This window comes from Anthonomus grandis, chromosome 10 (genome assembly GCF_022605725.1).
Source record: "Anthonomus grandis grandis chromosome 10, icAntGran1.3, whole genome shotgun sequence".
NCBI classification, from domain to species: Eukaryota; Metazoa; Arthropoda; class Insecta; order Coleoptera; family Curculionidae; genus Anthonomus; species Anthonomus grandis.
In genome coordinates, this window is record NC_065555.1 from 22,771,366 (window position 1) to 22,796,260 (window position 24,895).

At 30.6% G+C, this 24,895-nt stretch overlaps 1 protein-coding gene and 1 long non-coding RNA gene across 9 annotated transcripts in view; one reads left to right on the top strand and one right to left on the bottom strand.

Annotated features, from left to right (window-relative positions):
* Nucleotides 1-24,895, bottom strand: part of LOC126741058 (uncharacterized) — a 169,086-nt gene that overhangs the window by 25,512 nt on the left and 118,679 nt on the right. Inside the window, exon 4 of one of the 8 annotated variants that reach the window (XM_050447353.1) lies at nucleotides 2,983-3,421. The exons of 2 other annotated variants lie outside the window; for them this stretch is intronic. The gene's annotated coding sequence lies outside the window, so the exon portion shown is untranslated. Of the gene's footprint in view, nucleotides 1-2,982; nucleotides 3,422-15,426; nucleotides 15,529-15,918; nucleotides 16,586-19,417; nucleotides 19,918-23,631; nucleotides 24,321-24,895 lie in introns of those variants that run through there. 5 more of the 8 variants (XM_050447351.1, XM_050447345.1, XM_050447343.1 and 2 more) reach the window with 5 other exon arrangements.
* LOC126741064 (uncharacterized) overlaps nucleotides 1-24,895 on the top strand; it is a 75,287-nt gene that overhangs the window by 2,580 nt on the left and 47,812 nt on the right. The window contains exons 2-3 of the long non-coding RNA XR_007662099.1: nucleotides 6,580-7,715; nucleotides 12,115-15,925. This is a non-coding gene — a long non-coding RNA (uncharacterized LOC126741064). The remainder of the gene's footprint in view (nucleotides 1-6,579; nucleotides 7,716-12,114; nucleotides 15,926-24,895) is intronic.

Genomic DNA, 24,895 nt, shown 5'->3' on the forward strand with positions numbered 1-24,895 from the left:
TTAGTAAAAATGTAAAAAAAAATAAAAGAAAACTCGTTTTTTCCCACGGTAGAATTATTTTTCTTAAAATGATAACCGACAACTTATAATGTAAGCCCTAAGTTGGCAATTTCCAGTAAAAAAAAACCCAAGAAAAAAAATTTTTTTTTTTGCTCCAAAATCGAAAGGGGTATAGCCATGAAAAATTGTGAAAAAATGGTTTTTATTTTTTTCTAAATAAACTATAACTCTGACAACTTTTTGTCTTAAACAAAAGTTCTAGGGAATGTTACGAGGTATTCGAATGTTAAAACTAATTGATTATAGCTATCACAGATTCGGAGAAAATTGTAAAAAACTATTAATCATAAATATCGAATTATCAAGAGCCCTATGGAAAAATTTCAACTTTTTATTTTTCTATCTTGTATTACTTCAGGATACCTTTCAAAAAGGTTATTATCGATTTGACTCTAAAATGAACAGAAAACCTATTTATTTGCATTTATCGATTTTTAAACAAAATCCGGCCCAAAATGAAAATTTTTCAAAACATGCTCCAAATTCAAAATTTCTTTTTTCTGGCTAAAGACCACTCAAAAAGTAATAAAAAAGCTTTATGACAAAATTTTTCAAAATATATAATAATGCCACAATATTACGAGAGAACATAAGATCCCTTTAAAGCCTATGTATTCGAACCGATGATTTCTTAATTTTTTTTTAAAGGCAAATTTAAGAAATAATTTAACAAAATAAGATAAAAGGAATAGGGTAATACAAAATATTATCTACAAATATATACATATCATCTAATAGCAAATTTCAATCAAATAGGAAATTTTGATAGTCACGTGACCCTAGAACTTAATATTTTAAAATTTTGTAAGAAATCAATAATTGCATCCTAAATAAACCCCAAATTCCAAATTTGAACCCAATCGGATCAATAGCAAAAAAGTTATGGAAGTCACGTGACTTTAAAATTCAATATGTCAAATTCCTGTCAGAATTTATTACTTGCATCCTAAATAAAGCCCAAATACTAAATTTCAACCCAATCGGATCAATCGCAAAAGAATTATGAAAGTCACGTGACTTTAAAATATAATTTGTCAATTATCTGTCAAAATTTATTAATTGTATCCTAAATAAAGCCCAAATACCAAATTTGAACCCAATCGGACCCATAGCAAAAAAGTTACAATAGTCACGTGACCCGGAAGTCAAATGTCAAATATCTGTCAAAAATTAATAATTGCATCCTAAATAAAGCCCAAATACCAAATTTGAACCCAATCAGACCAATAGCAAAAAAGTACCAATAGTCACGTGACCTATAAGTCAAATGTCAAATATCTGTGAAAAATTCATAATTGCATCCTAAATAAACCCCAAATACCAAATTTCAATCAAATCGGACAAATAGGAAGAAAGTTAAGGTAGTCACGTGACCCTAAAACATAGTCATGTCAAATATCTGTAAAAATTTATTAATCTTATCCGAAATAGGTACTAGGTACCAAATTTCAACCAAATCGCACCAATACCAAAAAAGTTATGATACTCGACTAACCTTAAAAATCAATAATTTCAAAAAATTTTTATTTATATCCCAAAAGCAATGTTTAAGAATTGTTAACATTTATTAATAATAAACTAAATAGTAAAAACTCACCTAATATCTAAATTTTTATTTTAAATTAAATAGATCATTACGACTGACCCGTGTATATATTCGAATAATTTTAATAAAATAATCGGGCAAATTTCATTTCGTCTCACCCCGGTATAAAGACACTGACATTTCAAAAAAACGGCATTTTTCGAAGACGTCAAAATGTTTGCCGAATTTTCCTGGCCGCAATACACAATTTCCCCAATTGATATGCACAGATTCGGAAAGCCCATTCATTTTCTGATTCGGTGCTTCCTTTCCCTGATCGTTTCCGGTTCATTTTCATTCATAATTTTACAAAAAACCCAACCAAGTCCCGGCCACCTGTCACGAGCAAAAAATTTGTATCCACCATGCGTCAAAGTATTGTTCCCACCAGCCATTTCATCAGAGTTTAGGTTGACACCTCCAATTACCTGCAAAAACGCAAAAAAATGGACTTTTTTCATAAAATTGCATTTTTCGGGTACTTGTACTATCGCTGGAACCCTGAAATTTTAGTATGTGTTGTAAAACAAAATTTCGGATCCTTTAGATGTTGTTTGATCTTTTCACCATGTACAGGGACGTGGCAAATGAATTAAACGCGAAAATTCGAATTGCTCAGAACCTATTAATGTTGGAAGATTGTAATTTTACACAAATAATGGGGTTATTAAAGTATTTAATCCCTGAGAATATAAATGGTCCAGGTGCCACCACTAAAAAGTTATTAAATAAAATGTGATTTTCGGGTCGGACCTTCATGGGTAAAGTACATTATTGCTCGCCCTGTATAGTTCCCAAAAATTTCGGTTATATGGCATATGAAAGGTAAAAGATGAAGTTATTTTTTGAAAAAAAAAAATTTCCCAAAATAAGTATCGTTTGGCGGAAAATTCCAAAAAACTGAAAATGCCAGAACTCGTAAAATAAATTTTTTACAAAAAAAAGCTCCAAGTATGTTAAATCTCTTATAAAACGAAGTCTTTTCGCCGAAACACTTTTTTTATAAAAATTTTTTTTTAGCCTCTGGAGAAGTTTCAATTTTTTTTTTAGTCACTTTTGTTCGCTTATAACAACTCACCCTGTATACCGATCTGGCCCAAAAAGTATACAGTTCTTAAGCCCCCACCGACCCTTATGTCCTAAAAATTTAAAGTCTTTTAAAGGCTTTTTATTTGAGTTCTCGCGTCTGAAAGGAATTTGACCCGTTTTTTTACGAATTTTTGACTTTGAGACAGTACCGCTCCGTTTGGTGGTACCGGAAAAAAAATTCGTTTACGGATCCATCATTCCCAATGTATTGAGAGGCTCTATGCCAAATTTCATCGTTTCGCTAGCCATACAGCCAAAGATATAAATTTTTATTTCCAAAAAAACACGATTTTTCGGGCCCGGGCTCGCGTGCATAATATAGTCGCAGACGCTCCTATATAACAAGTATAGTCGCTTCGCTCCTATACTTTTGGTCCGTGGGGACCAGTTTGGAACCTTTAGGACTTGTCAGTGATGGGCCTTAGAGGATTTCTTAAAAAAAATCGCAAATTATCAGGTGTACTTAGGTGAGGATAACGTTTATCTGCCAAGGAAAGAGAGGACCAGTTGTTGGGGTATCATGCTTCAAAGAACCATAATTTGTTATATAGTCGCGTTGTGTGTCAATATACTGTCTTATATATCAAATATCTGTGAAAGTATATTAATTGTATTCTAAATAAAGCCTGAATACCAAATTACAACAGAATCGGACCAATAGCAAAAAAGTTACGGTAGTCACGTGACCTAGGCTGAAACTTAAATGTCAGTCATCTGTCATAATTTATTAGTTGTATTCTAAATAAACCATAAATACAAAATTCAGAGAGAAGTTCCCATAAGGGTCTATTTCTTGAAATAGAACAAACAGGGATTTTACGTCGATTTGTTTTAATTTTTCTTTTTATTTTGAAATGTAATAGTAATAAAATATCAAAAGAATGGAGAGTAGGAGAATAAGAAATAAAAGAAACCATCAATGAATTGAATCGAAGCTATAGAAGCCGAGATATTAGTAAAAATGTGGGAAAAAACAAAAGAAAACTGGTTTTTTCCCACGGTATCATTTTTTTTTCTTAAAATAATTATTGACAAATTATAATTTAAGCCCTAAGTTGGCAATTTCAAGTAAAAAAAACCCAAGAAAAAAAAAAATTTTTTTTGGTCGAAAATCGAAAGGGGTATAGCCATGAAAAATTGCGAAAAAATGGTTTTTATTTTTTTTTAAATAAAATATAACTCTGACAACTTTTTGTCTTAAACAAAAGTTTTCGGGAATATTACGAGGTATCCGTGCGTTAAAACGAATCGGTTTTAGCTATTATACAATCGGAGAAAATTGAAAAAAACTATTAAACATAAATATCGAATTATCAAGAGCCCTATGGAAAAATTTCAATTTTTTATTTTTCTAACCTGTACTACTTCAGAGTATCTTTAAAAAAGATTATTACCAATTTGACTCTAAAATGAACGGAAAACCTATTTCTCTGCATTTTTCGATTTTCGAACAAAATCCGGGGTCAAAATGACCATTTTTCCAAAATATGCTCCAAATTCAAAATTTCTTTTTTCTGGTTAAAGACCATTCAAAATCTAATAAAAAAGCTTTATGACAAAATCTTCCACGATTTATACGAGTGCCATAATATAAAGGGAAAAATTAGATTCCATAAGAGCCTATGTATAGGGATAAGACAACCGGGATTTTACGTCGATTTTTTTAATTTTTCAGTTTTATTTCGAAAGGCAATTGTAATAAAATATAAAAAGAATTAACAGGAGGAGAATAAGGAATAATAAAAACCATCAACGAATTGAATCGAAGCTAAAGAAGTCGAGATATTAGTAAAAATGTGAAAAAAAATAAAAGAAAACTCGTTTTTTTCCACGGTACCATTTTTTTTCTTAAAATGATAATTGACAAATTATAATGCAAGCCCTAAGTTGGCAATTTCCAGTAAAAAAAACCCAAGAAAAAAAAAATTTTTTTTTTGCTCCAAAATCGAAAGGGGTATGTATAGCCATGAAAAATTGTGAAAAAATGGTTTTTATTTTTTTCTAACTAAACTATAACTCAAACAACTTTTTGCCTTAAACAAAAGTTCTAGGGAATATTACGAGGTATTCGAATGTTAAAACTAATTGATTATAGCTATCACAGATTCGGAGAAAATTGTAAAAAACTATAATTCATAAATATCGAATTATCAAGAGCCCTATGAAAAAATTTCATTTTTTTATTTTTCTATCAGGTACTACTTCAGGATACCTTTCAAAAAGGTTATTATCGATTTGACTCTAAAATGAACAGAAAACCTATTTATTTGCATTTATCGATTTTCGAACAAAACCGGGCCCAAAATTAAAATTTTTTCAAAACATGCTCCAAATTCCAAATTTCTTTTTTCTGGCTAAAGACCATTCAAAAAGGAATGAAAAAGCTTAATGACAAAAATTTTCAAAATCTATAATAATGCTACAATATTATGAAAGAAGATAAGTTTCCTTTAAAGCATATCCAACCGATGATTTTTTAATTTGTTTTTCAAAGGCAAATCTAAGAAACAATTAAGTTAAAAGCAATAGGGTACTACAAAATATTATCTATAAATATATACATATAATCTGATAGGAAATTTCAATCAAATCGGGCGAATACGAAAGAAATTTTGATAGTCACGTGACTTAAAAACGCAATATTTTAAAAATTTGTAAAAATTCAATAATGGCATCCTAATAAAACTCTAAATACCAAATTTCAACCCAATCGGATCAATAGCAAATAAGTTATGGAAGTCACGTGACTTTAAAATTCAATATGTGAAATTTCTGTCATAATTTATTACTTGCATCTTAAATAAAGCCCAAATTCCAAATTTCAACACAATCGGATCAATAGCAAAAGAATTATTAAAGTCACGTGACTTTAAAATATAATTTGTCAATTATCTGTCAAAATTTATTAATTGTATCCCAAATGAAGCCCAAATACCAAATTTGAACCCAATCGGACCCATAGCAAAAAAGTTACAATAGTCACGTGACCTGGAAGTCAAATGTCAAATATCTGTGAAAAATTAATAATTGCATCCTAAATAAAGCCCAAATACCAAATTTGAACCCAATCAGACCAATAGCAAAAAAGTACCAATAGTCACGTGACCTGGAAGTCAAATGTCAAATATCTGTGAAAAATTAATAATTGCATCCTAAATAAACCCCAAATACCAAATTTCAATCAAATCGGACAAATAGGAAGAAAGTTAAGGTAGTCACGTGACCTTAAAACATAGTCATGTCAAATATCTGTAAAAATTTATTAATCTTATCCGAAATAGGTACTAGGTACCAAATTTCAACCAAATCGCACCAATACCAAAAAAGTTATGATACTCGACTAACCTTAAAAATCAATAATTTCAAAAAACTTTTATTTATATCCCAAAAGCAATGTTTAAGAATTATTAACATATATTAATAATAAACTAAATAGTAAAAACTCACCTAATATCTAAATTCTTATTTTAAATTAAGTAGATCATTACGACTGACCCGTGTATATATTCGAATAATTTTAACAAAATAATCGGGCAAATTTCATTTCGTCTCACCCCGGTATAAAGACACTGACATTTCAAAAAAACGGCATTTTTCGAAGACGTCAAAATGTTTGCCGAATTTTCCTGGCCGCAATACACAATTTCCCCAATTGATATGCACAGATTCGGAAAGCCCATTCATTTTCTGATTCGGTGCTTCCTTTCCCTGATCGTTTCCGGTTCATTTTCATTCATAATTTTACAAAAAACCCAACCAAGTCCCGGCCACCTGTCACGAGAAAAAAATTTGTATCCACCATGCGTCAAAGTATTGTTCCCACCAGCCATTTCATCAGAGTTTAGGTTGACACCTCCAATTACCTGCAAAAACGCAAAAAAATGGACTTTTTTCATAAAATTGCATTTTTCGGGTACTTGTACTATCGCTGGAACCCTGAAATTTTAGTATGTGTTGTAAAACAAAATTTCGGATCCTTTAGATGTTGTTTGATCTTTTCACCATGTACAGGGACGCCGCAAATGAATTAAACGCGAAAATTCGAATTGCTCAGAACCTATTAAAGTTGGAAGATTGTAATTTTACACAAATACTGGGGTTATTAAAGTATTTAATCCCTGAGAATATAAATGGTCCAGATGCCACCACTAAAAAGTTATTAAATAAAATGTGATTTTTAGGTCGGACCTTCATGGGTAAAGTTCATTATTGCTCGCCCTGTATGGCTTACGAAAATTTCGGTTATATGGCATATGAAAGGTAAAGGATGAAGTTATTTTTTGAAAAAAAAATTTTTCCCAAAATAAGTATCGTTTGGCAGAAAATTCCAAAAAACTGAAAATGCCAGAACTCGTAAAATAAATTTTTTACAAAAAAAAGCTCCAAGTATGTTAAATCTCTTATAAAACGAAGTCTTTTCGCTGAAACACTTTTTTTATAAAAATTTTTTTTTAGCCTCTGGAGAAGTTTGAATTTTTTTTTTAGTCACTTTTGTTCGCTTATAACAACTCACCCTGTATACCGATCTGGCCCAAAAAGTATACAGTTCTTAAGCCCCCACCGACCCTCATGTCCTAAAAATTTAAAGTCTTTTAAAGGCTTTTTATTTGAGTTCTCGCGTCTGAAAGGAATTTGACCCGTTTTTTTACGAATTTTTGACTTTGAGACAGTACCGCTCCGTTTGGTGGTACCGGAAAAAAAAATCGTTTACGGATCCATCATTCTCAATGTATTGAGAGACCCTATGCCAAATTTCATCGTTTCGCTAACCATACAGCCAAAGATATGAATTTTTATTTCCAAAAAAACACGATTTTTCGGGCCCGGGCTCGCGTGCATAATATAGTCGCAGACGCTCCTATATAACAAGTATAGTCGCTTCGCTCCTATACTTTTGGTCCGTGGGGACCAGTTTGGAACCTTTAGGTCTTATCTGTGAAAAGGCATAAGGTAATTAAAAAAAAAAATCAAAAACTATCAGGTGTATTTAGGTGAGTCGGGGAGGCTAACGTTTACCTGCCAAGGAAAGAGAGGACCAGTTGTTGGGGTATCATGCTTCAAAGAACCATAATTTGTTATATAGTCGCGTTGTGTGTCAATATACTGTCTTATATTTCAAATATCTCTCAAAGTATATTAGTTGTATCCTAAATAAACCATAAATACCAAATTCAGAGAGAAGTTCCCATAAGGGTCTATTTATTGAAATAGAACAAACGGGATTTTACGTCGATTTGTTTTAATTTTTCTTATTATTTTAAAATGTAATAGTAATAAAATATCAAAAGAATTGACAGGAGAAGAATAAGAAATAAAAAAAAACCATAAATAAATTGAATCGAAGCTATAGAAGCCGAGATATAAGTAAAAATGTGGGAAAAACAAAAGTAAACTGGTTTTTTCCCACGGTATCATTTTTTTCCTTAAAATAACATATGACAAATTTTAGTTTTAGCCCTAAACTTGTAATTTTCAAAAAAAAAACCCAAGAAAAAAAAATTTTTTTTTTGGTCAAAAATCGAAAGGGGTATACCCATGAAAAATTTTTAAAAAATGGTTTTTATTTTTTTATAAATAAAATATATCTCTGACAACTTTTTGTCTTAAACAAAAGTTTTCGGAAATATTACGAGGTATCCGTGCGTTAAAACGAATCGGTTCTAGCTATTATACAATCGGAGAAAATTGGAAAAAACTATTAAACATAAATATCGAATTATCAAGAACCCTATGGAAAAATTTTAATTTTTTATTTTTCTATCCTGTACTACTTCAGAGTATCTTTAAAAAAGATTATTACCAATTTGACTCTAAAATGAACGGAAAACCTATTTCTTTGCATTTTTCGATTTTCGTACAAAATCCGGGGTCAAAATGACAATTTTTTCAAAATATGCTCCGAATTCAGAATTTCTTTTTTCTGGTTAAAGACCATTCAAAAACTAGTAAAAAAGCCTAATAACAAAAATTTCCACGATTTATACGAGTGGCACAATATAAAGGTAAAATTAGGTCCCATAAGAATTCATGTTTGGGAATAAGAAAACCGGGTTTCTTCGTGGATTTTTTTTATTTTTTAGGTTAATTTTTGAAAGTTAATAGTAATAAGATATCAAAAGAATTGACAGAAGAAGAATAAGAAAAAAAAAGAAACAATCAACGAATTGAATCGAAGCTATACAAGTCGAGATATTAGTAAAAATGTGAAAAAAAATAAAAGAAAACTCGTTTTTTCCCACGGTACCATTTTTTTTCTTAAAATTATAATCGACAAATTATAATGTAAGCCCTAAGTTGGCAATTTCCAGTAAAAAAAACCCAAGAAAAAAAAATTTTTTTTTTGCTCCAAAATCGAAAGGGGTATAGCCATGAAAAATTGTGAAAAAATGGTTTTTATTTTTTTCTAAATAAACTATAACTCTGACAACTTTTTGTATTAAACAAAAGTTTTCGGGAATATTACGAGGTATCCGAATGTTAAAACGAATTGATTATAGCTATCACAGAATCGGAGAAAATTGTAAAAAACTATTAAACATAAATATCGAAATATCAAGAGCCCTATGGAAAAATTTCAATTTTTTATTTTTCTATCTTGTACTACTCCAGGATACCTTTTAAAAAGGTTATTATCGATTTGACTCTAAAATGAACAGAAAACCTATTTATTTGCATTTATCGATTTTCGAACAAAATCCGGCCCAAAATGAAAATTTTTCAAAACATGCTCCAAATTTAAAATTTCTTTTTTCTGGCTAAAGACCATTCAAAAAGTAATGAAAAAGCTTTATGACAAAATTTTTCAAAATCTATAATAATGCTACAATATTATGAAAGAAGATAAGTTCCCTTTAAAGCCTATGTATTCGAACCGATGATTTTTTAATGTTTTTTAAAAAGGCAAATTTAAGAAATAATTTAACTAATTAAGATAAAAGGAATAGGGTAATACAAAATATTATCTATAAATATATAAATATCATCTAATAGTAAATTTCAATCGAATAGGAAATTTTGATAGTCACGTGACCCTAAAACTTAATATTTTAAAATTTTGTAAAAAATCAACAATTGCATCCTAAATAAACCCCAAATTCCAAATTTGAACCCAATCGGATCAATAGCAAAAAAGTTATGGAAGTCACGTGACTTTAAAATTCAATATGTCAAATTTCTGTCAAAATCTATTACTGGCATCCTAAATAAAGCCCAAATACTAAATTTCAACCCAATCGGATCAATAGCAAAAGAATTATGAAAGTCACGTGACTTTAAAATATAATTTGTCAATTATCTGTCAAAATTTATTAATTGTGTCCTAAATAAAGCATAAATACCAAATTTGAACCCAATCGGACTCATAGCAAAAAAGTTACAATAGTCACGTGACCCGGAAGTCAAATGTCAAATATCTGTCAAAAATTAATAATTGCATCCTAAATAAAGCCCAAATACCAAATTTGAACCCAATCAGACCAATAGCAAAAAAGTTACAATAGTCACGTGACCTGGAAGTCAAATGTCAAATATCTGTCAAAAATTAATAATTGCATCCTAAATAAACCCCAAATACCAAATTTCAATCAAATCGGACAAATAGGAAGAAAGTTAAGGTAGTCACGTGACCTTAAAACATAGTCATGTCAAATATCTGTAAAAATTTATTAATCTTATCCGAAATAGGTACTAGGTACCAAATTTCAACCAAATCGCACCAATACCAAAAAAGTTATGATACTCGACTAACCTTAAAAATGAATAATTTCAAAAAAATTTTATTTATAACCCAAAAGCAATGTTTAAGAATTGTTAACATTTATTAATAATAAACTAAATAGTAAAAACTCACCTAATATCTAAATTCTTATTTTAAATTAAGTAGATCATTACGACTGACCCGTGTATATATTCGAATAATTTTAATAAAATAATCGGGCAAATTTCATTTCGTCTCACCCCGGTATAAAGACACTGACATTTCAAAAAAACGGCATTTTTCGAAGACGTCAAAATGTTTGCCGAATTTTCCTGGCCGCAATACACAATTTCCCCAATTGATATGCACAGATTCGGAAAGCCCATTCATTTTCTGATTCGGTGCTTCCTTTCCCTGATCGTTTCCGGTTCATTTTCATTCATAATTTTACAAAAAACCCAACCAAGTCCCGGCCACCTGTCACGAGCAAAAAATTTGTACCCACCATGCGTCAAAGTATTGTTCCCACCAGCCATTTCATCAGAGTTTAGGTTGACACCTCCAATTACCTGCAAAAACGCAAAAAAATGGACTTTTTTCATAAAATCGCATTTTTCGGGTACTTGTACTATCGCTGGAACCCTGAAATTTTAGTATGTGTTGTAAAACAAAATTTCGGATCCTTTAGATGTTGTTTGATCTTTTCACCATGTACAGGGACGTGGCAAATGAATTAAACGCGAAAATTCAAATTGCTCAGAACCTATTAAAGTTGGAAGATTGTAATTTTACACAAATAATGGGGTTATTAAAGTATTTAATCCCTGAGAATATAAATGGTCCAGGTGCCACCACTAAAAAGTTATTAAATAAAATGTGATTTTCGGGTCGGACCTTCATGGGTAAAGTACATTATTGCTCGCCCTGTATGGTTCCCAAAAATTTCGGTTATATGGCATATGAAAGGTAAAAGATGAAGTTATTTTTTGAAAAAAAAAAATTCCCAAAATAAGTATCGTTTGGCGGAAAATTCCAAAAAACTGAAAATGCCAGAACTCGTAAAATAAATTTTTTACAAAAAAAAGCTCCAAGTATGTTTAATCTCTTATAAAACGAAGTCTTTTCGCCGAAACACTTTTTTTATAAAAATTTTTTTTTAGCCTCTGGAGAAGTTTGAATTATTTTTTTAGTCACTTTTGTTCGCTTATAACAACTCACCCTGTATACCGATCTGGCCCAAAAAGTATACAGTTCTTAAGCCCCCACCGACCCTTATGTCCTAAAAATTTAAAGTTTTTTAAAGGCTTTTTATTTGAGTTCTCGCGTCTGAAAGGAATTTGACCCGTTTTTTTACGAATTTTTGACTTTGAGACAGTACCGCTCCGTTTGGTGGTACCGGAAAAAAAAATCGTTTACGGATCCATCATTCTCAATGTATTGAGAGACCCTATGCCAAATTTCATCGTTTCGCTAGCCATACAGCCAAAGATATGAATTTTTATTTCCAAAAAAACACGATTTTTCGGACCCGAGGTGGCGTGCATAATATAGTCGCAGACGCTCCTATATAACAAGTATAGTCGCTTCGCTCCTATACTTTTGGTCCGTGGGGACCAGTTTGAAACCTTTAGGTCTTGTCTGTGAAAAGCCATAAGGTAATAAAAAAAAAATCAAAAACTATCAGGTGTACTTAGGTGAGTCGGGGAGGCTAACGTTTACCTGCCAAGGAAAGAGAGGACCAGTTGTTGGGGTATCATGCTTCAAAGAACCATAATTTGTTATATAGTCGCGTTGTGTGTCAATATACTGTCTTATATTTCAAATATCTGTGAAAGTATATTAATTGTATTCTAAATAAAGTCTGAATACCAAATTCGAACAGAATCGGACCAATAGCAAAAAAGTTACGGTAGTCACGTGACCTAGGCTGAAACTTAAATGTCAGTTATCTGTCATAATTTATTAGTTGTATCCTAAATAAACCATAAATACCAAATTCAGAGAGAAGTTCCCATAAGGGTCTATTTCTTGAAATAGAACAAACAGGGATTTTACGTCGATTTGTTTTAATTTTTCTTTTTATTTTGAAATGTAATAGTAATAAAATATCAAAAGAATTGAGAGGAGGAGAATAAGAAATAAAAGAAACCATCAATGAATTGAATCGAAGCTATAGAAGCCGAGAGATTAGTAAAAATGTGGGAAAAAACAAAAGAAAACTGGTTTTTTCCCACGGTATCATTTTTTTTTCTTAAAATAATTATTGACAAATTATAATGTAAGCCCTAAGTTGGCAATTTCACGTAAAAAAAACCCAAGAAAAAAAAAATTTTTTTTTGGTCGAAAATCGAAAGGGGTATAACCATGAAAAATTGCGAAAAAATGGTTTTTATTTTTTTTTAAATAAAATATAACTCTGACAACTTTTTGTCTTAAACAAAAGTTTTCGGGAATATTACGAGGTATCCGTGCGTTAAAACGAATCGGTTCTAGCTATTATACAGTCGGAGAAAATTGAAAAAAACTATTAAACATAAATATCGAATTATCAAGAGCCCTATGGAAAAATTTCAGTTTTTTATTTTTCTATCCTGTACTACTTCAGAGTATCTTTAAAAAAGATTATTACCAATTTGACTCTAAAATGAACGGAAAACCTATTTCTTTGCATTTTTCGATTTTCGAACAAAATCCGGGGTCAAAATGACCATTTTTCCAAAATATGCTCCGAATTCAAAATTTCTTTTTTCTGGTTAAAGACCATTTAAAAACTAATAAAAAAGCTTTATGACAAAATTTTCCACGATTTATACGAGTGCCATAATATAAAGGGAAAAATTAGGTTCCATAAGAGCCTATGTACAGGGATAAGACAACCGGGCTTTTACGTCGATTTTTTTAATTTTTCAGTTTTATTTCGAAAGGCAGTTGTAATAAAATATAAAAAGAATTAACAGGAGGAGAATAAGGAATAATAAAAACCATCAACAAATTGAATCGAAGCTCTAGAAGTCGAGATATTAGTAAAACTGTGAAAAAAAAATAAAAGAAAACTCGTTTTTTTCCACGGTAGCATTTTTTTTCTTAAAATGATAACTGACAAATTATAATGTAAGCCCTAAGTTGGCAATATCCATTAAAAAAAACCCAAGAAAAAAAATTTTTTTTTTGCTCCAAAATCGAAAGGGGTATAGCCATGAAAAATTGTGATTAAATGGTTTTTATTTTTTTCTAACTAAACTATAACTCTGACAACTTTTTGTCTTAAACAAAAGTTCTAGGGAATATTACGAGGTATTCGAATGTTAAAACTAATTGATTACAGCTATCACAGATTCGGAGAAAATTGTAAAAAACTATAAATCATAAATATCGAATTATCAAGAGCCCTATGGAAAGATTTCATTTTTTTATTTTTCTATCTTGTACTACTTTAGGATACCTTTCAAAAAGATTATTATCGATTTGACTCTAAAATGAACAGAAAACCTATTTCTTTGCATTTTTCGATTTTCGAACAAAATCCGGCCCAAAATGAAAATTTTTTCAAAACATGCTCCAAATTCAAAATTTCTTTTTTCTGGCTAAAGACCATTCAAAAAGTAATGAAAAAGCTTAATGACAAAAATTTTCAAAATCTATAATAATGCTACAATATTATGAAAGAAGATAAGTTCCCTTTAAAGCCTATGTATTCGAACCGATGATTTTTTTATTTTTTTTTGAAAGGCAAATTTAAGAAATAATTTAACTAATTAAGATAAAAGGAATAGGGTAATACGAAATATTATCTATAAATATATACATATCATCTAATAGCAGATTTTAATCAAATAGGAAATTTTGATAGTCACGTGACCCTAGAACTTAATATTTTAAAATTTTGTAAAAAATCAACAATTGCATCCTAAATAAACCCCAAATTCCAAATTTGAACCCAATCGGATCAATAGCAAAAAAGTTATGGAAGTCACGTGACTTAAAAAATTCAACATGTCAAATTTCTGTCAAAATTTATTACTTGCATCCTAAATAAAGCCCAAATACTAAATTTCAACCCAATCGGATCAATAGCAAAAAAGTTATGGAAGTCACGTGACTTAAAAAATTCAACATGTCAAATTTCTGTCAAAATTTATTACTTGCATCCTAAATAAAGCCCAAATACTAAATTTCAACCCAATCGGAACAATAGCAAATAAGTTATGGAAGTCACGTGACTTAAACATTCAATATGTCAATTATCTGTTAAAATTTATTAATTGTATCCTAAATAAAGCATAAATACCAAATTTGAACCCAATCGGACTCATAGCAAAAAAGTTACAATAGTCACGTGACCTGGAAGTCAAATGTCAAATATCTGTGAAAAATTAATAATTGCATCCTAAATAAACCCCAAATACCAAATTTCAATCAAATCGGACAAATAGGAAGAAAGTTAAGGTAGTCACGTGACCTTAAAACATAGTCATGTCAAATATCTGTAAAAATTTATTAATCTTATCCGAAATAGGTACTAGGTACCAAATTTCAACCAAATCGCACCAATACCAAAAAAGTTATGATACTCGACTAACCTTAAAAATCAATAATTTCAAAAAAATTTTATTTATATCCCAAAAGCAATGTTTAAGAATTATTAGCATATATTAATAATAAACTAAATAGTAAAAACTCACCTAATATCGAAATTTTTATTTTAAATTAAATAGATCATTACGACTGACCCGTGTATATATTCGAATAATTTTAATAAAATAATCGGGCAAATTTCATTTCGTCTCACCCCGGTATAAAGACACTGACATTTCAAAAAAACGGCATTTTTCGAAGACGTCAAAATGTTTGCCGAATTTTCCTGGCCGCAATACACAATTTCCCCTATTGATATGCACAGATTCGGAAAGCCCATTCATTTTCTGATTCGGTGCTTCCTTTCCCTGATCGTTTCCGGTTCATTTTCATTCATAATTTTACAAAAAACCCAACCAAGTCCCGGCCACCTGTCACGAGCAAAAAATTTGTATCCACCATGCGTCAAAGTATTGTTCCCACCAGCCATTTCATCAGAGTTTAGGTTGACACCTCCAATTACCTGCAAAAACGCAAAAAAATGGACTTTTTTCATAAAATCGCATTTTTCGGGTACTTGTACTATCGCTGGAACCCTGAAATTTTAGTATGTGTTGTAAAACAAAATTTCGGATCTTTTAGATGATGTCTGATCTTTTCACCATGTACAGGGACGTGGCAAATGAATTAAACGCGAAAATTCGAATTGCTCAGAACCTATTAATGTTGGAAGATTGTAATTTTACATAAATATTGGGGTTATTAAAGTATTTAATGCCTGAGAATATAAATGGTCCAGATGCTACTACGAAAAAGTTATTAAATAAAATGTGATTTTCAGGTCGGACCTTCATGGGTAAAGTTCATTATTGCTCGCCCTGTATGGTTCCCAAAAATTTCGGTTATATGGCATATGAAAGGTAAAGGATGAAGTTATTTTTTGAAAAAAAAAATTTTCTCAAAATAAGTATCGTTTGGCGGGAAATCCCAAAAAACTGAAAATGCCAGAACTCGTAAAATAAATTTTTTACAAAAAAAAGCTCCAAGTATGTTAAATCTCTTATAAAACGAAGTCTTTTCGCCGAAACACTTTTTTTATAAAAATTTTTTTTTAGCCTCTGGAGAAGTTTACATTTTTTTTTTAGTCACTTTTGTTCGCTTATAACAACTCACCCTGTATACCGATCGGGCCCAAAAAGTATACAGACACGTAAGCCCCAAGAACCCATATATCCTGAAAATTTCAGCTCGATTAAACGCTTTAAAATTGAGATCTCGTGAGCAACTCGATTTTTACCAATTTTTTTACGAATTTTTGACTTTGAGACAGTACCGCTCCGTTTGGTGGTACCCGAAAAAAAAATCGTTTACGGATCCATCATTCCCAATGTATTGAGAGACCCTATGCCAAATTTCATCGTTTCGCTAGCCATACAGCCAAAGATATGAATTTTTATTTCCAAAAAAACACGATTTTTCGGACCCGGGCCCGCGTGCATAATATAGTCGCAGACGCTCCTATATAACAAGTATAGTCGCTTCGCTCCTATACTTTTGGTCCGTGGGGACCAGTTTGGAACCTCTAAGTCCTGTCAGTGATGGGCCTTAGAGGATTTCTTAAAACAAAACAAAAATTATCAGGTGTACCAACGTTTATATGCCAAGGAAAGAGATGACCAGTGGTTGGGGTATCATGCTTCAAAGAACCATAATTTGTTATATAGTCGCGTTGTGTGTCGATATACTGTCTTATATTTCAAATATCTGTCAAAATATATTAATTGTATTCTAAATTAAGCCTGAATACCAAATTCCAACAGAATCGGACCAATAGCAAAAAAGTTACGGTAGTCACGTGACCTGGGCTGAAACTCAAATGTCAGTTATCTGTCATAATTTATTAGTTGTATCCTAAATAAACCATAAATACCAAAATTAGAGAGAAGTTCCCATAAGGGTCTATTTCTTGAAATAGAACAAACAGGGATTTTACGTCGATTTGTTTTAATTTTTCTTTTTATTTTGAAATGTAATAGTAATAAAATATCAAAAGAATTGACAGGAGGAGAATAAGAAATAAAAGAAACCATCAACGAATTGAATCGAAGCTATAGAAGCCGAGATATTAGTAAAAATGTGGGAAAAACAAAAGAAAACTGGTTTTTTCCCACGGTATCATTTTTTTTTCTTAAAATGATAACCGACAAATTATAATGTAAGCCCTAAGTTGGCAATTTCCAGTAAAAAAAACCCAAGAAAAAAAAATTTTTTTTTGCTCCAAAATCGAATGAAAGCCATGAAAAATTTCGAAAAAACGGTTTTTATTTTTTTCTTAATAAACTATAACTCTGACAACTTTTTGTCTTAAATAAAAGTTCTCGGGAATATTACGAGGTATCCGTGCGTTAAAACGAATCGGTTCTAGCTATCATAAAATCGGAGAAAATAAAGAAAAACCATGAAACATAAATATCGAATTATCAAGGGTCCTATGGAAAAATTAAAGTTTTTTATCCTTCTATCATGTACTACTTTTAAGTACCTTTAAAATAGGTTATTATCGATTTGACTCTAAAATAAACGGAAAACCTATTTCTTTGCATTTTTCGATTTTGAAGCAAAATCCGGGCTCAAAATGAGCATTTTTTCAAAATATGCTCCGATTTCAAAATTTCTTTTTTCTGGTTGAAAACCATTCAAATACTAACAAAAAAGCTTTATGACAAAATTTTCCACGATTTATACGAGTGCCATAATATAGAGGAAAAAATTAGGTCCTATAAGAGCCTATGTATAGGGATAAGTCAACCGGGATTTTACGTCGATTTTTTAAATTTTTCAGTTTTATTTCGAAAGGCAATTGTAACAAAATATAAAAAGAATTAACAGGAGGAGAATAAGGAATGATAGAAACCATCCACGAATTGAATCGAAGCTATAGAATTCGAGATATTAGTAAAAATGTGAAAAAAAATAAAAGAAAACTCGTTTTTTCCCACGGTAGCATTTTTTTTCTTAAAATGATAACCGACAAATTATAATGTAAGCCCTAAGTTGGCAATATCCATTAAAAAAAACCCAAGAAAAAAAAATTTTTTTTTGCTCCAAAATCGAAAGGGGTATAGCCATTAAAAATTTCAAAAAAATGGTTTTTATTTTTTTCTAAATAAACTATAACTCTGACAACTTTTTGTCTCAAACAAAAGTTTTCGGGAATATTACGAGGTATCCGAATGTTAAAACGAATTAATTCTAGCTATCACAGAATCGGAGAAAATTGTAAAAAACTATTAATCATAAATATCGAAATATCAAGAACCCTATAGAAAAACATTAATTTTTTATTATTCTATCTTGTACTACTTCAGGATACCTTTCAAAAAGGTTATTATCGATTTGACTCTAAAATGAACAGAAAACCTATTTATTTGCATTTATCGATTTTCATACAAAATCCGGCCCAAAATTAAAATTTTTCAAAACATGCTCCAAATTCAAAATTTCTTTTTTCTGGCTAAAGACCATTCAAAAAGTAATGAAAAAGCTTAATGACAAAAATTTTCAAAATCTATAATAATGCTAAAATATTATGAAAGAAGATAAGTTTCCTTTAAAGCATACTGAACCGATGATTTTTTAATTTTTTTTTCAAAGGCAAATCTAAGAAACAATTTAACTAATTAAGATAAAAGCAATAGGGTAATACAAAATATTATCTATAAATATATACATATAATCTAATAGGAAATTTCAATCAAATCGAGCGAATACGAAAGAAATTTTGATAGTCACGTGACTTTAAAATTCAATATGTCAAATTTCTGGCAAAATCTATTACTTGCATCCTAAATAAAGCCTAAATACTAAATTTCAACCCAATCGGATCAATAGCAAAAGAATTATGAGAGTCACGTGACTTTAAAATATAATTTGTCAATTATCTGTCAAAATTTATTAATTCTATCCCAAATAAAGCCCAAATACCAAATTTGAACCCAATCGGACCCATAGCAAAAAAGTTACAATAGCCACGTGACCCGGGAGTCAAATGTCAAATATCTGTCAAAAATTAATAATTGCATCCTAAATAAAGCCCAAATACCAAATTTGAATTCAATCAGACCAATAGCAAAAAAGTACCAATAGTCACGTGACCTGGAAGTCAAATGTCAAATATCTGTCAAAAATTAATAATTGCATCCTAAATAAACCCCAAATACCAAATTTCAAGCAAATCGGACAAATAGGAAGAAAGTTAAGTTAGTCACGTGACCCTAAAACATAGTCATGTCAAATATCTGTAAAAATTTATTAATCTTATCCGAAATAGGTACTAGGTACCAAATTTCAACCAAATCGCACCAATACCAAAAAAGTTATGATACTCGACTAACCTTAAAAATCAATAATTTCAAAAAAATTTTATTTATATCCCAAAAGCAATGTTTAAGAATTGTTAACATATATTAATAATAAACTAAATAGTAAAAACTCACCAAATATCTAAATTTTTATTTTAAATTAAATAGATCATTACGACTGACCCGTGTATATATTCGAATAATTTTAATAAAATAATCGGGCAAATTTCATTTCGTCTCACCCCGGTATAAAGACACTGACATTTCAAAAAAACGGCATTTTTCGAAGACGTCAAAATGTTTGTCGAATTTTCCTGGCCGCAATACACAATTTCCCCTATTGATATGCACAGATTCGGAAAGCCCATTCATTTTCTGATTCGGTGCTTCCTTTCCCTGATCGTTTCCGGTTCATTTTCATTCATAATTTTACAAAAAACCCAACCAAGTCCCGGCCACCTGTCACGAGCAAAAAATTTGTATCCACCATGCGTCAAAGTATTGTTCCCACCAGCCATTTCATCAGAGTTTAGGTTGACACCTCCAATTACCTGCAAAAACGCAAAAAAATGGACTTTTTTCATAAAATCGCATTTTTCGGGTACTTGTACTATCGCTGGAACCCTGAAATTTTAGTATGTGTTGTAAAACAAAATTTCGGATCCTTTAGATGTTGTTTGATCCTTTCACCGTGTACAGGGACGTGGCAAATGAATTAAACGCGAAAATTCGAATTGCTCAGAACCTATTAAAGTTGGAAGATTGTAATTTTACACAAATAATGAGGTTATTAAAGTATTTAATGCCTGAGAATATAAATGGTCCAGGTGCCACCACTAAAAAGTTATTAAATAAAATGTGATTTTCAGGTCGGACCTTCATGGGTAAAGTTCATTATTGCTCGCCCTGTATGGTTCCCAAAAATTTCGGTTATATGGCATATGAAAGGTAAAGGATGAAGTTATTTTTTGAAAAAAAAATTTTTCCCAAAATAAGTATCGTTTGGCGGAAAATCCCAAAAAACTGAAAATGCCAGAACTCGTAAAATAAATTTTTTACAAAAAAAAGCTCCAAGTATGTCAAATCTCTTATAAAACGAAGTCTTTTCGCCGAAACACTTTTTTTATAAAAAATTTTTTTTAGCCTCTGGAGAAGTTTCAATTTTTTTTTTAGTCACTTTTGTTCGCTTATAACAACTCACCCTGTATACCGATCTGGCCCCAAAAGTATACAGTTCTTAAGCCCCCACCGACCCTTATGTCCTAAAAATTTAAAGTTTTTTAAAGGCTTTTTATTTGAGTTCTCGCGTCTGAAAGGAATTTGACCCATTTTTTTACGAATTTTTGACTTTGAGACAGTACCGCTCCGTTTGGTGGTACCGGAAAAAAAAGTCGTTTACGGATCCATCATTCCCAATGTATTGAGAGGCCCTATGCCAAATTTCATCGTTTCGCTAGCCATACAGCCAAAGATATGAATTTTTATTTCCAAAAAAACACGATTTTTCGGGCCCGGGCTCGCGTGCATAATATAGTCGCAGACGCTCCTATATAACAAGTATAGTCGCTTCGCTCCTATACTTTTGGTCCGTGGGGACCAGTTTGGAACCTTTAGGTCTTGTCAGTGATGGGCCTTAGAGGATTTCTTAAAAAAAATCGCAAATTATCAGGTGTACTTAGGTGAGGCTAACGTTTATCTGCCAAGGAAAGAGAGGACCAGTTGTTGGGGTATCATGCTTCAAAGAACCATAATTTGTTATATAGTCGCGTTGTGTGTCAATATACTGTCTTATATTTCAAATATCTGTGAAAGTATATTAATTGTATTCTAAATAAAGTCTGAATACCAAATTCGAACAGAATCGGACCAATAGCAAAAAAGTTACGGTAGTCACGTGACCTAGGCTGAAACTTAAATGTCAGTTATCTGTCATAATTTATTAGTTGTATCCTAAATAAACCATAAATACCAAATTCAGAGAGAAGTTCCCATAAGGGTCTATTTATTTAAATAGAACAAACAGGGATTTTACGTCGATTTGTTTCAATTTTTCTTTTTATTTTAAAATGTAATAGTAATAAAATATCAAAAGAATTGACAGGAGGAGAATAAAAAATAAAAGAAACTATCAACGAATTGAATCGAAGCTATAGAAGCCGAGATATAAGTAAAAATGTGGGAAAAACAAAAGAAAACTGGTTTTTTCCCACGGTATAATTTTTTTTCTTAAAATAATTTATGACAAATTTTAGTTTTAGCCCTAAACTTGTAATTTTTACAAAAAAAACCCTAGAAAAAAACATTTTTTTTTTGGTCGAAAATCGAAAGGGGTATACCCACGAAAAATTAAAAAAAATGGTTTTTATTTTTTTATAAATAAAATATAACTCTGACAACTTTTTGTCTTAAACAAAAGTTTTCGGAAATATTACGAGGGATCCGTGCGTTAAAACGAATCGGTTCTTGCTATTATACAATCGGAGAAAATTGTAAAAAACTATTAATCATAAATATCGAATTATCAAGAGCCCTATGGAAAATTTTAAATTTTTTATTTTTCTATCCTGTACTACTTTAGAATATCTTTAAAAAAGATTATTACCAATTTGACTCTAAAATGAACGGAAAACCTATTTCTTTGCATTTTTCGATTTTCGAACAAAATCCGGGGTCAAAATGACAATTTTTTCAAAATATGCTCCGAATTCAAAATTTCTTTTTTCTGGTTAAAGACCATTCAAAAACTAGCAAAAAAGCCTAATAACAAAAATTTCCACGATTTATACGAGTGGCACAATATAAAGGTAAAATTAGGTCCCATACGAGTCTATGTATTTACGTCGATTTTTAAAATTTTTCAGTTTTATTTCGAAAGGCAATTGTAATAAAATATAAAAAGAATTAACAGGAGAAGAATAAGGAATAATAGAAACCATCAACGAATTGAATCGAAGCTATAGAAGTCGAGATATTAGTAAAAATGTGAAAAAAAATAAAAGAAAACTCGTTTTTTTCCACGGTATCATTTTTTTTTGTTAAAATTGTAATCGACAAATCATAATGTAAGCCCTATGATGGCAATTTCAAGTAAAAAAAACCCAAGAAAAAAAAATTTTTTTTTTGCTCCAAAATCGAAAGGGGTATAGCCATGAAAAATTGTGAAAAAATGGTTTTTATTTTTTTCTAAATAAACTATAACTCTGACAACTTTTTGTCTTAAACAAAAGTTCTAGGGAATGTTACGCGGTATTTGAATGTTAAAACTAATTGATTATAGCTATCACAGATTCGGAGAAAATTGTAAAAAACTATTAATCATAAATATCAAGATATCAAGAGCCCTATGGAAAAATTTCAATTTTTTATTTTTCTATCTTGTACTACTTCAGGATACCTTTCAAAAAGATTATTATCGATTTGACTCCAAAATGAACAGAAAACTTATTTATTTGCATTTATCAATTTTCGAACAAAATCCGGCCCAAAATGAACATTTTTTCAAAACATGCTCCAAATTCAAAATTTCTTTTTTCTGGTTAAAGACCATTCAAAAGGTAATAAAAAAGCTTTATGACAAAATTTTTCAAAATCTATAATAATGCTACAATATTATGAAAGAAGATAAGTTCCCTTTAAAGCCCATGTATTCGAACCGATGATTTTTTTATTTTTTTTTGAAAGGTAAATTTAAGAAATAATTTAACTAATTAAGATAAAGGAAATAGGGTAATACAAAATATTATCTACAAATATATACATATCATCTAATAGCAAATTTCAATCAAAAAGAAAATTTTGATAGTCACGTGACCCTAGAACTCAATATTTTAAAATTTTGTAAAAAATCAACAATTTTATCCTAAATAAACCCCAAATTCCAAATTTGAACCCAATCGGATCAATAGCAAAAAAGTTATGGAAGTCACGTGACTTTAAAATTCAAAATGTCAAATTTCTGTCAAAATTTATTACTTGCATCCTATATAAAGCCTAAATACTAAATTTCAACCCAATCGGAACAATAGCAAATAAGTTATGGAAGTCACGTGACTTTAACATTCAATATGTCAATTATCTGTTAAAATTTATTAATTGTATCCTAAATAAAGCATAAATACCAAATTTGAACCCAATCGGACTCATAGCAAAAAAGTTACAATAGTCACGTGACCCGGAAGTGAAATGTCAAATATCTGTCAAAAATTAACAATTGCATTCTAAATAAAGCCCAAATACCAAATTTAAACCCAATCGGACCAATAGCAAAAAAGTTACAATAGTCACGTGACCTGGAAGTCAAATGTCAAATATCTGTGAAAAATTAATAATTGCATCCTAAATAAACCCCAAATACCAAATTTCAATCAAATCGGACAAATAGGAAGAAAGTTAAGGTAGTCACGTGACCTTAAAACATAGTCATGTCAAATATCTGTAAAAATTTCTTAATCTTATCCGAAATAGGTACTAGGTACCAAATTTCAACCAAATCGCACCAATACCAAAAAAGTTATGATACTCGACTAACCTTAAAAATCAATAATTTCAAAAAATTTTTATTTATATCCCAAAAGCAATGTTTAAGAATTGTTAACATATATTAATAATAAACTAAATAGTAAAAACTCACCTAATATCTAAATTCTTATTTTAAATTAAGTAGATCATTACGACTGACCCGTGTATATATTCGAATAATTTTAATAAAATAATCGGGCAAATTTCATTTCGTCTCACCCCGGTATAAAGACACTGACATTTCAAAAAAACGGCATTTTTCGAAGACGTCAAAATGTTTGCCGAATTTTCCTGGCCGCAATACACAATTTCCCCAATTGATATGCACAGATTCGGAAAGCCCATTCATTTTCTGATTCGGTGCTTCCTTTCCCTGATCGTTTCCGGTTCATTTTCATTCATAATTTTACAAAAAACCCGACCAAGTCCCGGCCACCTGTCACGAGCAAAAAATTTGTATCCACCATGCGTCAAAGTATTGTTCCCACTAGCCATTTCATCAGAGTTTAGGTTGACACCTCCAATTACCTGCAAAAACGCAAAAAAATGGACTTTTTTCATAAAATCGCATTTTTCGGGTACTTGTACTATCGCTGGAATCCTGAAATTTTAGTATGTGTTGTAAAACAAAATTTCGGATCCTTTAGATGTTGTTTGATCCTTTCACCATGTACAGGGACGCGGCAAATGAATTAAACGCAAAAATTCGAATTGCTCAGAACCTATTAAAGTTGGAAGATTGTAATTTTACACAAATACTGGGGTTATTAAAGTATTTAATGCCTGAGAATATAAATGGTCCAGATGCCACTACGAAAAAGTTATTAAATAAAATGTGATTTTCGGGTCGGACCTTCATGGGTAAAGTTCATTATTGCTCGCCCTGTATGGTTCCCAAAAATTTCGATTATATGGCATATGAAAGGTAAAGGATGAAGTTATTTTTTGAAAAAAAAATTTTTCCCAAAATAAGTATCGTTTGGCGGAAAATCCCAAAAAACTGAAAATGCC